General features: G+C 36.5%; 1 long non-coding RNA gene across 1 annotated transcript in view; it reads right to left on the bottom strand.

The window, feature by feature from the left end:
• LOC118686715 (uncharacterized) overlaps positions 1-14,086 on the bottom strand; it is a 97,540-nt gene that overhangs the window by 13,559 nt on the left and 69,895 nt on the right. The window contains exon 6 of the long non-coding RNA XR_004980219.2: positions 405-508. This is a non-coding gene — a long non-coding RNA (uncharacterized LOC118686715). The remainder of the gene's footprint in view (positions 1-404; positions 509-14,086) is intronic.

Below are 14,086 nucleotides of genomic sequence, written 5' to 3'. Positions count from 1 at the left end.
TACATACTTTCAAAAAGTTTAAGTTTACAATTCTCATCTTTCTAGCTCTTGGCTATTCAACTCATCTTGAAGAAGAAATGTCTCAGGAGTCCCAAAACCATGAGTAAGCATTCTTGTTTACTAATGTCATTCTCATGCTGCTACACATGGCATAAAAAAGCCACAAAAATGAGATGAATTGCATAAGATACAGGCTGAAAATAAAAAATAAGACACCAAGAACTTCAAGAATTTACTTTCTACTTTTACAAAACCTCAAAGGGGGAAAAAAGATTAGTTTTATTAAAGATATTTGTTATATATAAGATAGAAAACATTGGAAAAGACCAGCATGATGCTCAGGGAAAGAAACCTAAAATCAACTTTCATTTCTGTTTTCTGTACATCACTTTTTCAGTTCTTACATTCAATTGTTTTTCCCAAGAGTGCAAGTGTCCAACACCACTGCTGTCTTGGAAGACACTTTCACATGCTATTCTGAGTGTTGTCTTCTCAGTGTCACAGCCCACTGAAAGAAGAAATTCAGAGTATTTTGGCGGCTCCAGAACAAGAAATATAATTTTTCTGTATGCACAGGTAAAAGCGAAAAGTTTTTGTACTTCATGCTTGCTCTTTATTGTTTTTCATCTACAGTTAAATACACACCTGCAAGAAAAAAAAACAGAAACATGGAAGTAGGAATACACATGACATTTCAATTTTACTGTTCAATTTCTCTATTTGCAGTATGTGTATGTGTGCATACACACATACAAAAGAAGAAATAAAAAAATTAGTGAAATTGGAAGCTTTCTGTTCTGATAAGAACAGAAACGTGGCACTAGAGGATTTCTGGGCCTGCATCTTTCATCCCTTTCGTATCAATATTCACAGAAAATTTACTGCTCAAACAGTTGACACAATTCAGACTTAAGACTGAGACCAAGGATACTTTTTCCTCTTTCAGTATTCACAGGGCACCTAACAAAACATGGCCATACTTGTTCAGGTCCACCAGGTGCTTCTATAGGAACAGAAACAACTGTTTGTACTGCAGTGCAATACCTACTAGCAGAAATTCTGGGAAGCAATTTAGAAAATTATGCTATTTCAACCTGCCATTTCCTTTTATAAAGGAAACTTAAAACATACTGACTGATTTTTGATTAATTTTCATGGAGTCATAATTTTTTGTTTCCTTTGCCTATCAACTGTTAAAAGGGGAAAACTAAACTTTCAGCTTTAGGCTATCCCATCTAACTTCCAGTACAGACATACACGTGCCTGAAAAAAAAAAGAGTCATTGGGCTAAATTTGTCCGTCTGATATCCCCTGGGTTCAGAGTTCCCAAAACTAAAGAGCATCCTCTTTCAGCAATATCTAATGCAAATGAGTTTAATTTTAAGGCATATGTCTATTAGGAAACATGGAGACTATTCTTAGGTTTTCAGGCTTTTAAGAACTTTATTCACTGTGAAAACCTAGTTTCAATATCCATTATAGAATAAAGCGATAAAGAATGATCTCAGTCTTGAAAAATTTGTGGTCATTTTGCCTTCCTTGCTGCCCTACTTTCTGCCAAATCTTGCTGGCAGTAACATCTGGGATATTTTCTTTATTGTCCAGCATTAACCTATATAGTGAGTACACTGAACTTGAATCCTACATCCTTCAATTTTGAGGTGCCTTTTTGGGCACCAGGTAAAAGCTTGCATATAACATCAGCAGATTAAGACTCATTTGTCTATGGAGCATAAGACAGTTTTCATTCCCACTTCATGTAGCAGTGCAGTGTCCAGTACCAGTGGATCATAAGATGACACAGATAAGTGAATGAGATGCCAATGAGCTGCAGCTTTTTACACAAATAAATATAAGCATATCTTTTATTTGCCTTTCATGTCAGACTGATTAAAAATATATACACATTTATTTCTGGTATATAGATGAGTGAAATTACTAGATAACAGCAATAAAATAAAATAGAGCACAGCATTAGGTCATCTGATAGGAAATCACACAATAAAATTATGGCTGTGATAATTTGAAAACTATTATTACTTATCAATTCTTGACTGACAAAAAGTGCAGAATGGAAGAATCAGTATCTAACATTATATTTTAAAAATACACCACACATTACTGTCTATGGAGTCTTAATGAAACTAAATAAAAACTTTTCATTAAAGGTAAATTTTTGGTACTTCGGTTCAATCAATACTAAAAATTAAATAACATTTATTTACTTTTTGTACTGTAATTAAAAACATAAACCTATGGAAATATTTCCCTGAATTGTGGCATACAAAATATGTGTTAGCCTGATTAGAATCTTATTTCAGCAGTTCACTGAATGATTTTAAATACCTACAGGATGTGTTGGCTACCAGAGAAGTTAGACTTTAAGTTGTGGTTCGGCAATCCGAATGCCGAAATTACATTCCTTTTTGAAAGGTATAGGGGAAAATTAATCTGACATTGTAAGCAGACAATTCCTCACAGCAGTATCTTCTATAGTTACTGAGCTCTGTCATACATCACTGGAAAGATTTTTCTTTCTTCCTAAAAAATAGGATACTAGGACTACATCTAAGAATTAGGATCTTTGTCATTTCAGAAAACTATCAACTGTTTTATTTGCCCTACAATCTGGAGTAAAGCAGGAAGGATTTCTATCTTTTTCCAGCTACAAAGTGTTTCTGCATACTACTTAACTATGGATTTGCCACAGGAAAAATAGACATAAACATCAAAGAAATCACAGCAATGAAATACCTACTTAACAAAATAAATCATTTAATGGTTTTTTTGATCTCTAACAGCATTACACAACTATTACAGCCTACTCCTGAGTAGCCTGGATCCATCATTTGGCGTCTAGCGTGTGATAGGAACAGGAATAGAGTTTAGCTAAACAAACATGGCATTGATTGATAATGGGGATAGGTGCTTTGATCAATTTGTCAGAAGATGAAGTATTTGAAGCATCATGAAAAGAAATATTTTCTGCAATAAATCTCCAAGAGGCTTTCAGAACTGTGATTACCAGGGGGATTATTTCCTACTGTATCATACAATAGACTTTACAGGCATTTACTTGAAATTGTAAGTACATGGAGCTGGACCAGAAGCCAACAATGAAGGGTGCCTTGGAAACAGTCCATATGCGGGTTTTAAAGCTCTTTTCCATTGCTTTCATATCTACAAAATTAAACAAAATATTAAAAATTATCTGTTCAAAACAATACCTTCAGGAACAATGTACAGCCACTGTCCCTACCTCAGAGCTTCCTTTATCTACTGTCATCTGTTTCTTCTGGTCCTTACTTTTTTAATAATTATTCTGCTAGTTTCAACTTTCTGCAGCTTCCAAGTAATTTTCTCATGTCACTGGAGTGCATATTTTATTACTCAGACATAGTACTATACACCCTGTAAACTCTGTCTAGCTGTCCTTATTAAAGAAAGATATAAGATATTATATCATATCCCATTCTTCAATTCTCCCTTTCTTTAAATACTTTTTTTCAAACTTAGATATACCAAATATATACTTGGCAATAGCTCTGTCCAATAAAAGAGACCAGAGAACTATAAGAAGAAATTATTGATTTGAAACTACTCCTATGTTTTCATCATTTTCCTGCATTTCTTAATGGCTACTGTAACAATAGAGTGGGGACACAGCTAAGCAAGTAGAATTACACTGTAGTTCTTGAATTTCCTCTGTATTTCTATCTCTGACCACTGTAGAATCCCAATTTCTGATGCAGATTTAGATGATTTCATTGGATAGAAATGGAAAGGGAAGATAACAAAAACTAAGATGGCATAAAACCAAAACTAAAACTCTATCACAAATGCTTTGTTGCATATCAAGTCCTCATTTTACATAGCTTTTCTGAAATCTAATTTCATTAATTTATTTGAGGTGCGAAAATATTTTCTTATTAACCCTCACCAATATGATATGCTGATCCTATTTTGAAAGCTATTTTTTCCTCCTTATTTTATGTGTGAGGCTTTGATGTATCTGTTGTTACCTATTTGACGTTATTTTGGTTGGCTCTGTGAAGTTAAATCAAAGGGATCTGCTAGCCATAATGAGCAAAAACAAACTAATGTCATCATTAGGATATCTTCAGTCAGAATACTAGAACTCGTCAGGGGAAATAATTGGTGAATCAGTCAGTAACAAATCTCTTTCACCAGTCCATTTCTCAAGGTTAGAAAGGCCACTGATCTGTAAGGAACTCAGCCTGGAGGAAAGCAGAGGGGAACATGCAGCAGGAAGGAAGAGTCACAGGAAGAGGAAAGTCTGTCTCTTGGTGCCAAGTTAGACAGAGACCATTGCAATGGTGTGGCAATGAGCTAAGGCCATTTCTCAAGACTGCAGATCTCAAATAAGTGTTGCAGTAGGTGATCCCCTGGCTGTTTGCATCCTGTGTACTTTGGGGTGAATAAACAGTACATCTATTTAAAAGAGGCCATTCCATGTCTCTGTAACTACTCACATGCCCAGGCCTCCTGGATGAAGGTGTCCTTTAACCTTAACCATGTTGCACTTTCACAGTCAGAGGATTTCAAACACGTGAGAGAGCTCCATACTGAGACGGAAGATTTGTGGGAATACACACAGAAGTATTTGAATATATCAAGGACTGATACCTAGAGATTGTTTCTTCTCTTAAAAAATACAAAGAAAGAGTAAAAAGCCCTCTTTTACCACTATTCAGACTGAGGACAAGCAGTGCTATCAAGTCACCTATCTGGGTTAGAAAGATTCCCCCAGTAGGAGAACCCACAGGACAGAATAAAGGAGAGCTCACAGGTGCAATTTACCCAGAAGCAGTCAAAAGAAAAAAGATATGAAAAAAGAATGATTTCATATGAAATATTTTGATATAACAGAAGTTAAACAAAATGTGAAACAATTCATTTTGACACATCCCTGTCAAAAATGGTGTTAGAAGCGATGCAGGCCCACAAGATGGTTCAGTTTTCTTTAGAAAGATGCTGTTTTGTCAGAATTGCTCAATGTGACACTTTTTATCCAGATTTACAGCTGTAGCAGTAACCGCCTCTTGACATTAATATCAGTCCTCCATAACATCTGTCAATCTCAAGATGCTTTGCTACAACAGTATAATCACTAAATATCATCCCTACTCTCTTGATCTACAAACGGAAGAGAGAGAGACACAGACAAAGAACATCCTTCTTATGCCAGGGCTACTTCATGAACGGAAACAGAAATGAAAACAATATTTGTGCCACCCCCAGGGGACTAGACCATGGAGAGACTGTCACAGCTGCCTTGTGGGCTCCACAGACACCATTTACCCTGCATGCACCTACATGCTACTGTGGCTTCCATGTCACCAGGGACCTCAAGGCCTCTGACTACCACTCCTGCTACCGCCTCACTCCTGAAGTGAAACTACCTACACGAACTATTAGTAAGGTTTCCTTTAAAAAGAAACAATCAAGGCAAGAAAGAAGACATCCTTGCCAGTTACAGTAAAGGTCATCTGGACCCATGTATCATTCATCTTAGTTCTGTAAATTAAAAACAGCAGAGGAAGTATTACTGGGATACATGAAACACAGCACCTCCTGCTAACCAGCTCCCCATCCATCCAACGCTACATCACCCCAAAGGGCAAAGCTCCCATTTGCACTTGAGTAGTTCATGCAAATATTGGTACTCAGAGCCTGGAACTACATTAAGTCCAGGACCATGTTAAATTTCTAATAATTTAACTGTGTGGGAGACCATACAGCAGACCCCAGTGACATCTGCTGTCTGTATTCACTAGCAGAGAGAACAAGCACTACTAGTTTATTTCCATACTTATTTTCTTCTGGAGAACTCTCCAAATTCCTTAATTATCTAAAAAAGTTTATTTGTGGACATGTCTCAGCTTTCCATGCTGAAATCTCATGACAGGCATTATATATCGCTGTTTCTATTCCATTTTTTTTATTTAGACTAAGACATGATATGCACTTACATGGTGCATTAAGTTATGAAATTCCAAATTCAACTAAGCCCTACAGAGTTACTTATAATACTGTTAGCTATTATTTTGATGGTTGTGTCTTAAGTGACTGTATTAAAAGAGAGATTTCACTTTTTTATAATAAGTATTTTGGTGAACTTTCTGCCAAGGTCTAAGAAACTCCATTGTCTATTTCACAAATTTTATGTGTACTAGCCAAACTAGATCAGGATACTCCTTTTAGCATCTCTAGATTTGGTTTCTACATTATAACATCTCCAGATCTGTAAATTAATGTTCCAGCATATCTCTTCCCTTAGTAAGAAAACAAGCTCAAGTTCAAACCATATCAGAAGTGTAAAAATATAAAATTATCATATTAAAGGCTGGGAGTCCTATTAAAATCAAGAACATGTTATAAATTATTCTGGAACATTCAGTTTTACAATTTCACTTCTCAATGAGAAAAGGCTGACATGCTATAAGCAGAGAGAGCATGAAGCACCAGATACAGCAGAGTGAAAACTGTGAAACAACGAACAGTGATCCTTCTGATAGCATGGGGCAAACGTGTATAGAAATGTCAAAGGATAGCCTAGGGATTAATACTCTCTACTTGGTAAACATTAAAAAAAACATGGTAAAGGTAGAAAAGCTAAAAATCAGACACTAGAATTATTTGAGAACTCTTTTCATCTTTTGGATAATAATTTTATCTGACAGACTTGTAATCTTTTTTTCTTGTTGTTGTTTATGCATTCATAAATAAAATCTGTCACAGTATTCACCTTCAGTGAAGACTCAGAACCATTGTATTTTTGGATGGTGTCATTAGCTCTGGTCTCATTTGTGTCTAGAAATGTTTTGGTTGCTATGGAATACAATGCATTAATTATAAATTCCTCTCCCAGTTAGAGTGCAAAAGATTTGGTTAGTGCTACAATAATTCATAAAAGAACTTGGGGAGAAAAACAACAGAAAGCAATTAAAACTTAAGAACAATCCAGCATTTCTCAAATTGCAGGTCATTAATATATGCTTTAATAAACTGACTGCTTTATTCTAAAAGGCCTTTCTAGAAGGGCTTGATGCCACCCACAGCAAGGCAGGTGGTGCCAGCTCAGTCAGCTTGCCATTGATTGCTTCTTCCTTACCAGAACTTGCCAGAGTCTGCTATAGGCAGTGAAAAAACAAAAGCTGACCTTTTCCTCAGGGGTACTGAAATGTCACCCATCAGATCTAGGTATCCAATAAGAAATTTAGCTTCTTGAAGCATAGTTTTGACAGATGTCTCTCAAGCTGAAGCTGTGGTCTGAAAGCTGTTCATGAATGTCACCAATGCTTAGTGTGCAGTCATAGCAGAGATCAGACACTGTTGGTTTTCCTCATGTTAAGTTGGAGAAAGGATCAGAATCCTTTCTCCAGGTCTATCTGTCTCTGGAATTTGGGATGATCACTAGGCTTCAGCATCATGTTCCCTATCTCTGAAATATCATATTATTTGTTGCAAAAGGTACTGTCCAGACAGGACAGTTCAACTTTCTTGGGTCAGGTCACTCTCCTGACAGAAGATGTGAGGTTTACTTCAGTCAGAGAAGATACATCTTCTACATATTGTGGCAATTTGGGGCTAAAAGTAAAAAGTGAGCTTTGATCAGTTATTTGAAAGATCAGTAGAGGTCTCAATTTTTAACCCTGACTAGTGTGTCTGAGAAGAAAAGCAAGATCTTGGACCCCTTAGGATAGTCAGCTTGTCTCACTGGCTATTCATGGTTGCTACCCATACTGCTTGTAACTCACCCAGGTTCTCTTCTGAGGAGCTTCAGAATCTGCTTACATGGGTGGATGGAATTGAACTTTGCCTGCACCCTGAGCTCCTCAGACATTGCTCAAGTCAGTAAAGGTGCTTTATTTCAGTGCTGTAGTGTGTCCACATTACTGAACCAGGCTGAACCAGAACCCAGATCAATCACTAAAAGGTTTCAGAAGAGCCAAAATCGATTACTGTGTGTCCTTTCTTCATCTCTTAGCATTGTGTGCAAATTCAAGGCACAACCAGTCCATTTAGTGGTAGGCAGCACTATGCACTATGCCATAATCCATTAGAGGATGTTACCTTTCCATTTAATTAAAGTAATAGAAAGATATATTGCAGTCAGGCTTACTAATCAGTCACTGTAAAAATATCTTGGCCAAAGTCCTGTTGCTTAACAACGGTAATAGCCTTGCTTTCTACATAGCTTCTAGGATAATTCACAAAACAAATCTAATAACTTTAACCAAGCAAAAAGCAATACTTCACTGAAAGTAGTAACTAAATAGTTACCATGTCTTCCATTACACAAATGAAACACTTTCTTTTTTTCCACCATCTTCCTAAGGAAGCAATGTTTCCATTTCATCCCTATGCACATGCACAAACAAATGGGAATATTCACATTTTGTCTGTTGGTTCCCTCCTAAATTATTTCAAACTTGTAGGAAATCTTAACCACACTGGGAAAATAGTAAGAGACTGAACAGGTATTGCAATTTTACAATCAGCAACACAGTGGAAGAGAATGAGCCTTGGGGGTTAAACAGAGCATGAAATTACTTTCCCTTACATCACATAATATCTGTACAGGGGGAAACATTTGGAGTGTCCCAAACAGAAGGACAGCTTTGATAGCTGCAACGGACTGCTGAAAGCCTGTCTACAAGACATGCATCTGTCCATCCACACCCTGTTTGTCCCACTGCTGATGAAGGCACGAGCAGACATGAGGACATGATGGATATGACTGGATGACTGGCTTTTCTCTCTTCCTACCCCTAGCAGGAATGTTATGCAACCAGCACAGTGCCTGTGGTTCCTGAGCTGAAGAGGACTAAGGGGACACACTGCTACCTGGTTTCTGAGGAGGTTTTCTCAGTCTGAACGTAGCATTGAGCTGATGTTAGTGAAAGAGGGGTCTTAAAGATCTCAGATCTGCTTTCTCACAGATGGGCAGAAAGAGCAGGAGGTATGACAGATAAAGTCCTTTGGTGTCCATCTCTTGTAGCAAGCCCACAGAAAAGCAGGTTTCTAATGTAATATCTACTTCGACAGTTAAGAAAATGCAGAATTCTGAATATATAACTGGATATAATACTCATGTACTATATACCAGAAAAAAATCCAATGGTAAACTATTTCTTCAAACATAGCATATTCTTTCTAGAAACCATATTTTAAGGGATACGAAGAATATGTGGCTTTCCTTTCAGCACTTAATAGAAATTAAAGGGTGAAGCCTACATGCTGTAATTGCACAGACTGCCATTTACACTTTCCAGTCACAAACCATCTTCAAGGAGAAATGCTACTGTTCACTATAATGAACTTCAGGGAATATAATTACTGTTACAGATTTTTTTTTTTTTAATATGAAAACTTACATTTAAAAAAATAAAATTAAAACTTGTTTAATTAGATTATAAAACATAAGAACAGGAGACAGAAAAGGGATTAAAAGAAGAAAACATTAGCATTTTCTTCCTGACAGAGCTGATCATTTCAAGCACTGCCTCTGTGGTTGGAAATAGGTAATTACAGTAGTAATAGAGAAAATTACCATTGCTACTGCCTTCTTGCAGAATATTCACAACTGCTTAAAACAGAATATGAAACATCCACAGTAATAAATGATAAATAATTGCTGTTTCAATATTAGTCACCAATGTTGTAAACAGTGACTTACAGAATATAAATGTAAAAGAGTCATTTGAAAGATCAGTAAAAGAAAAAATTAGATTATCCTTATTTAAGAAAAATCCTAAAATATCCAAGTGACTTCACACTTGCATCTGCATTTTGCAGCTTGACAATATCTGACCAGTTTTTCCAGCAGGACAATTACTTCTGCCACCTCATCCATTAGATCCAATGTCCTCCATGTTCTTAAGGAAATTCTTTACCTTCAGTTGGTAGATTTATGATATCATCCCACTTGCACAATTTTTTCTCTGAAATTTGTGGGGGATTTGGCCATGGTTTCAATAAAAAAACAAACTTGGCAAGACAGAGCTTGACCATTCCTTTTCTCCCAGCCTAACCCATTTCTCTGCACATTCTGCATAATTGCTTCCTGTGCAATTTTTTTAAAAAATAAAACTTATTCAGGGTCACATCCAACTCTGTCTGCATCTTAATAATATTCTGGACATTTTCCTCTTTGGCTGCTGTTCAAAGATAAATGTCATCAATGGGTTTAGCTCTATTGAGTAAAGGCCTGAGCTGCGTAGTGTCTAGGAGAAAGTTCTGCACAATTTGGACCAGGAAGACAGTGGCTCTATGTATTTGAGGATTAGTTATTTTTTCTTATCTTACACTCCAGGAAGACTCTCTAAATAACTCCTTCTCAGCAGCAATTTAATGCTCCTCCAAGACATGTAAACATGTTGTGTTCACTTCCCATGTGCTAAGAGGTAGCAGAACTTATTAGAGATGACATAAGATATTTCAGTTTAGCTGAGGTTTCCTGAGTGTGAAATAGGAGGTCCTGACCCTCTCCTTTCACCCTTCTCCTATACTCTAACTCCTGGATCAGTCTCAGGAAAATCATAGAACTCTATCCTGGTAGTTAAAAAGGGAAATTTAATAATCTATCTGATTTACCATGCAACCAGCACAAGAGAAGCAGGGAAATCTGGTCCTGGAAGGAGGACAGGGAAAGAAGATAGCAAGGAAAAGAAGACTGAAAATTCTCTTGAACTGTTAACTCAACCTATGCCATTAAGTTATGTTGTGCAACTTCATCCTAGCATATCAAAATATACTTCACTTGGACGATTTTGAATGAAGTAGAATGGGCAATTGCTGCTCTTTTCCTAGAAATTCTGAATTAATCTCTCTAGGCTTTCATACCATTCTGTTTAGAAAGGCAGTAGAAGAGACTGTAAAGTGGCATGAACTCACAGTCTGATTAATTTACAGGTCCCTTATATCAGAAAAAAAACCAAAATGCTAGCAAAAGCCATAAAGGCTTCCTAAACATGTAACTTTTTCCTTCTACTTCTCTTTAAGTTTTTAAAAGATTATCTTTGCAGTGATCAAGGCAATGTATATTTCAATATATGGTTGGATTTTCATATTTTATATCAAATTAAGTAAACTTTGAAATAGCAGAATCTTTTATGATCTCTCAAACAATAAGAAAATACCCCAAAATTCAATAAATTCCCTAGTGACACTATTGCTCTTCTGTATCTCCTGAGACTAATTTTCAGAACAATAAATGTTTAACAGGAATTTATTTCTGCTTGTAAACAATACTCTGTCAGAAAGACTGCACAGTAAAATGCACAAGCAGTGAAGAATTATTAATTAAACAGTACATGTGTCTCCATAGTCTGAGGAAAGCATGTATAATGTAGAAATTTCAGTTTCAAAATTCTTTGCCATTTTCCTGTAACCTAGGTATTACACATATGCACTGCATTTACATGAGACAAAAGAATAGATTGATGGTACCACAGCTAAAATGCAGAATAATGAATGACAGAGAAAAGACTTGGGAGATTCTTATGCACTGAAACACATGAACTGAATGCCATAAAATATGAATATCAAGGAATAACTGGTGTCCTTTAATTAAACCTGTAGCTGCTCCAAGCAATGTACAGCTTATTGTTTTCCATGGGCTGCTTACATGGAAGAACAGAACATGCTTGCTTGTAAGACAAAACTTGAATTAAAAGGTTAAAATTTCAGCAATATATTGCAACAGTCGAAGTCCATGTTAAACTTTAGTTGAATTTCAGCAAAGATGCTACTTGTTGCCATGACAACAGCTGAAGCGAGCGATATTGACAAAAGAGAATTCTACATTCCACATAAAGCATGAGTTATGTGTTAGCACAGACAAAAGAATAGTAAATGGCCTCTGTCTTCTGAACTTCATGGATACAAACACCTCAGAACCAGACTAGAAAGGATAGTTTTTCTGTTCAGTATAGAGAACAATATATATGACAAATCTTTGACATTGCAGATCGCTGTTCTCAAATAGCTCACCCCTCACATCGGATCTATAAACACCATCTGTGTACACTGAAGACACATTTCCAGAAATAGATGAGTCATATACCATTATCTCTTGTCAGAACACAGCAGATAGATTTGTAGCAAATGATAAACAAAACAACAAGCTAATGTCCTAGAATCTATCCAAGACTTATAAACTAATTACTTACATAGAATGGATAAAAAACATTGTGAGTTTATTTTCATGCTGATGACCAACTAATCTAGCTTTTCAGTACTCCCTGCTTGTTTATTACTCTACCACTAATGCCTAAATTGGCAACTCTCAGTATGTACCCTTCTGGGATTTTACTCAGTCTCATTGTTTGAACATATCCTAGAAGACCTGAAAGATACTACTGATACGTTACCCACTATGGCTTTCAAACTGAACAAAGGAAGAAGAAAAGGGAGAAGGAACACCCGCTAAAGCATGTCAAATCAGAGATTTTTTCACTAGCATAGGTCAAGAGGTTTCAGGATCCAGTGAACATGAGTGACCTGCACCTGTGCATATGGTTCTTGCAGCTGATAGTGCCTTCCAGGATAAAATCACAGCTTGGATAGGAGCAGCATGGGCAAAGCCATGCACCTGTGCCTGCAAGGCAAACATTATTCAAAAGACCTTACAAAAGCAGAAAGAAAGATAAAAGGTGGCAAGACAAGGAGACCCAGAGGAGCAATTTGCCTGGCTGGACCCATCATTCCTTATACAGGTCAATCACTTCCTAGCCTCTAAGAGAACAATCAAATGCTCAAAGGACCTTTCTTAAAGGAAGCAGCCATGAAGCCTTCTGTCTCAGCTAAAGCACAGATGACTCCTTCTTCCACACACTGAATTTGCTGAGCTGAGCTAAGTTGAAATCTGAGCTTGATGTATTTATATCGTTTTACTTTCCTTAAATGGTTTACTTTGCATGAGAATAATTTTTTCTTATTAATATTTCTATGAATAACTGTCATGCAAGGAATTATATATATTGAATAAAATGCTGCTTTCCATGAGGAAAAATACAGTGGGTATATAAGGCTATGCCACTCATATTTAAAGTGTACTTTCCAAAGGGCTGTTTCTGTCTCAAAACAGCAAATATCCTCAATAAGAGCTGGAGAAAAGAGTTAGAATTGATCAGAGAGTACAAGAGTTGATCTTTATTTCTGAAAATCATAATTATGTTTCAAAACTTCCTCAACAGAGAGTGGCCTTATGAACCAACCCAGAAAAGGTTTTGCAACATGGAGACAGAATGCATGGACATGACTCTATCAGCAAAAAAGAATGAATTGTTGAGAAAGACATCTTTTGCAAATGACATACAGTAGCAATATGAAGGCAAAACTTAGAATCTTGGAGGTTCACAGTTTTGCAAGATGCTGGGAAAAAAGATGTAAAAAGTATAATGTTTTCTGTAGTATGAGAAAGGGGAAGGGAAGGTGCAGGGGAAAAAAATAAATATAATCAATCAGGTGGCATGAGGACATCCCTGAGTCTTTGTGGGAATAAGTACCTATCGATGTGAGTAAAATCTGCAAAAGCAACAGTCCTTCACATGAAAGATTAAAGTCAACTTTCACCTCCTGGGACAAGGTCCTACTTTTCAGTATAAAGGTTCTTCTAGGATGAGTAAAAGTGGGGAGTGAACTGTGATTCCATCTGCAATGTTAGCAGAATTGACTTGGAACCAGAGAGGTTTAACATTGGGGTCTGAAGGGAAGTCAGAGAAAGACAATTGAACTTGGCAATAAAGAAACATTGGTAAGAACTAAGTGCTCAGCAGAAGTAAGTGAAACAAATTTAGAGATGCTTTCAACAGCACAAAAGTGGAGAAGAGAGTCTTCTGGAATAAAAGTCACAGATTTGAGTGAAGCAGAAAGGCTTCACATGTTGCCTATTCTGGAATAAGGCATGACAACAGGGTCAAGAGGAAAATAGGTAATTTTGTTTTATAAATAATTTTATAGAATTTTATAAGGTGTGAGGAAAGAGTATTATCTGATAAATTATGAGCAGAAGTAAAAATTCAAGAGTGAAAATCTGTTCCTCCACTGATACCAAATA

This window comes from Molothrus ater, chromosome 4 (genome assembly GCF_012460135.2).
Source record: "Molothrus ater isolate BHLD 08-10-18 breed brown headed cowbird chromosome 4, BPBGC_Mater_1.1, whole genome shotgun sequence".
In the NCBI taxonomy this organism is placed as follows: domain Eukaryota; kingdom Metazoa; phylum Chordata; class Aves; order Passeriformes; family Icteridae; genus Molothrus; species Molothrus ater.
The sequence above is the reverse complement of the archived record's forward strand: the minus strand, read 5'-3'. Positions and strand labels throughout refer to the sequence as shown.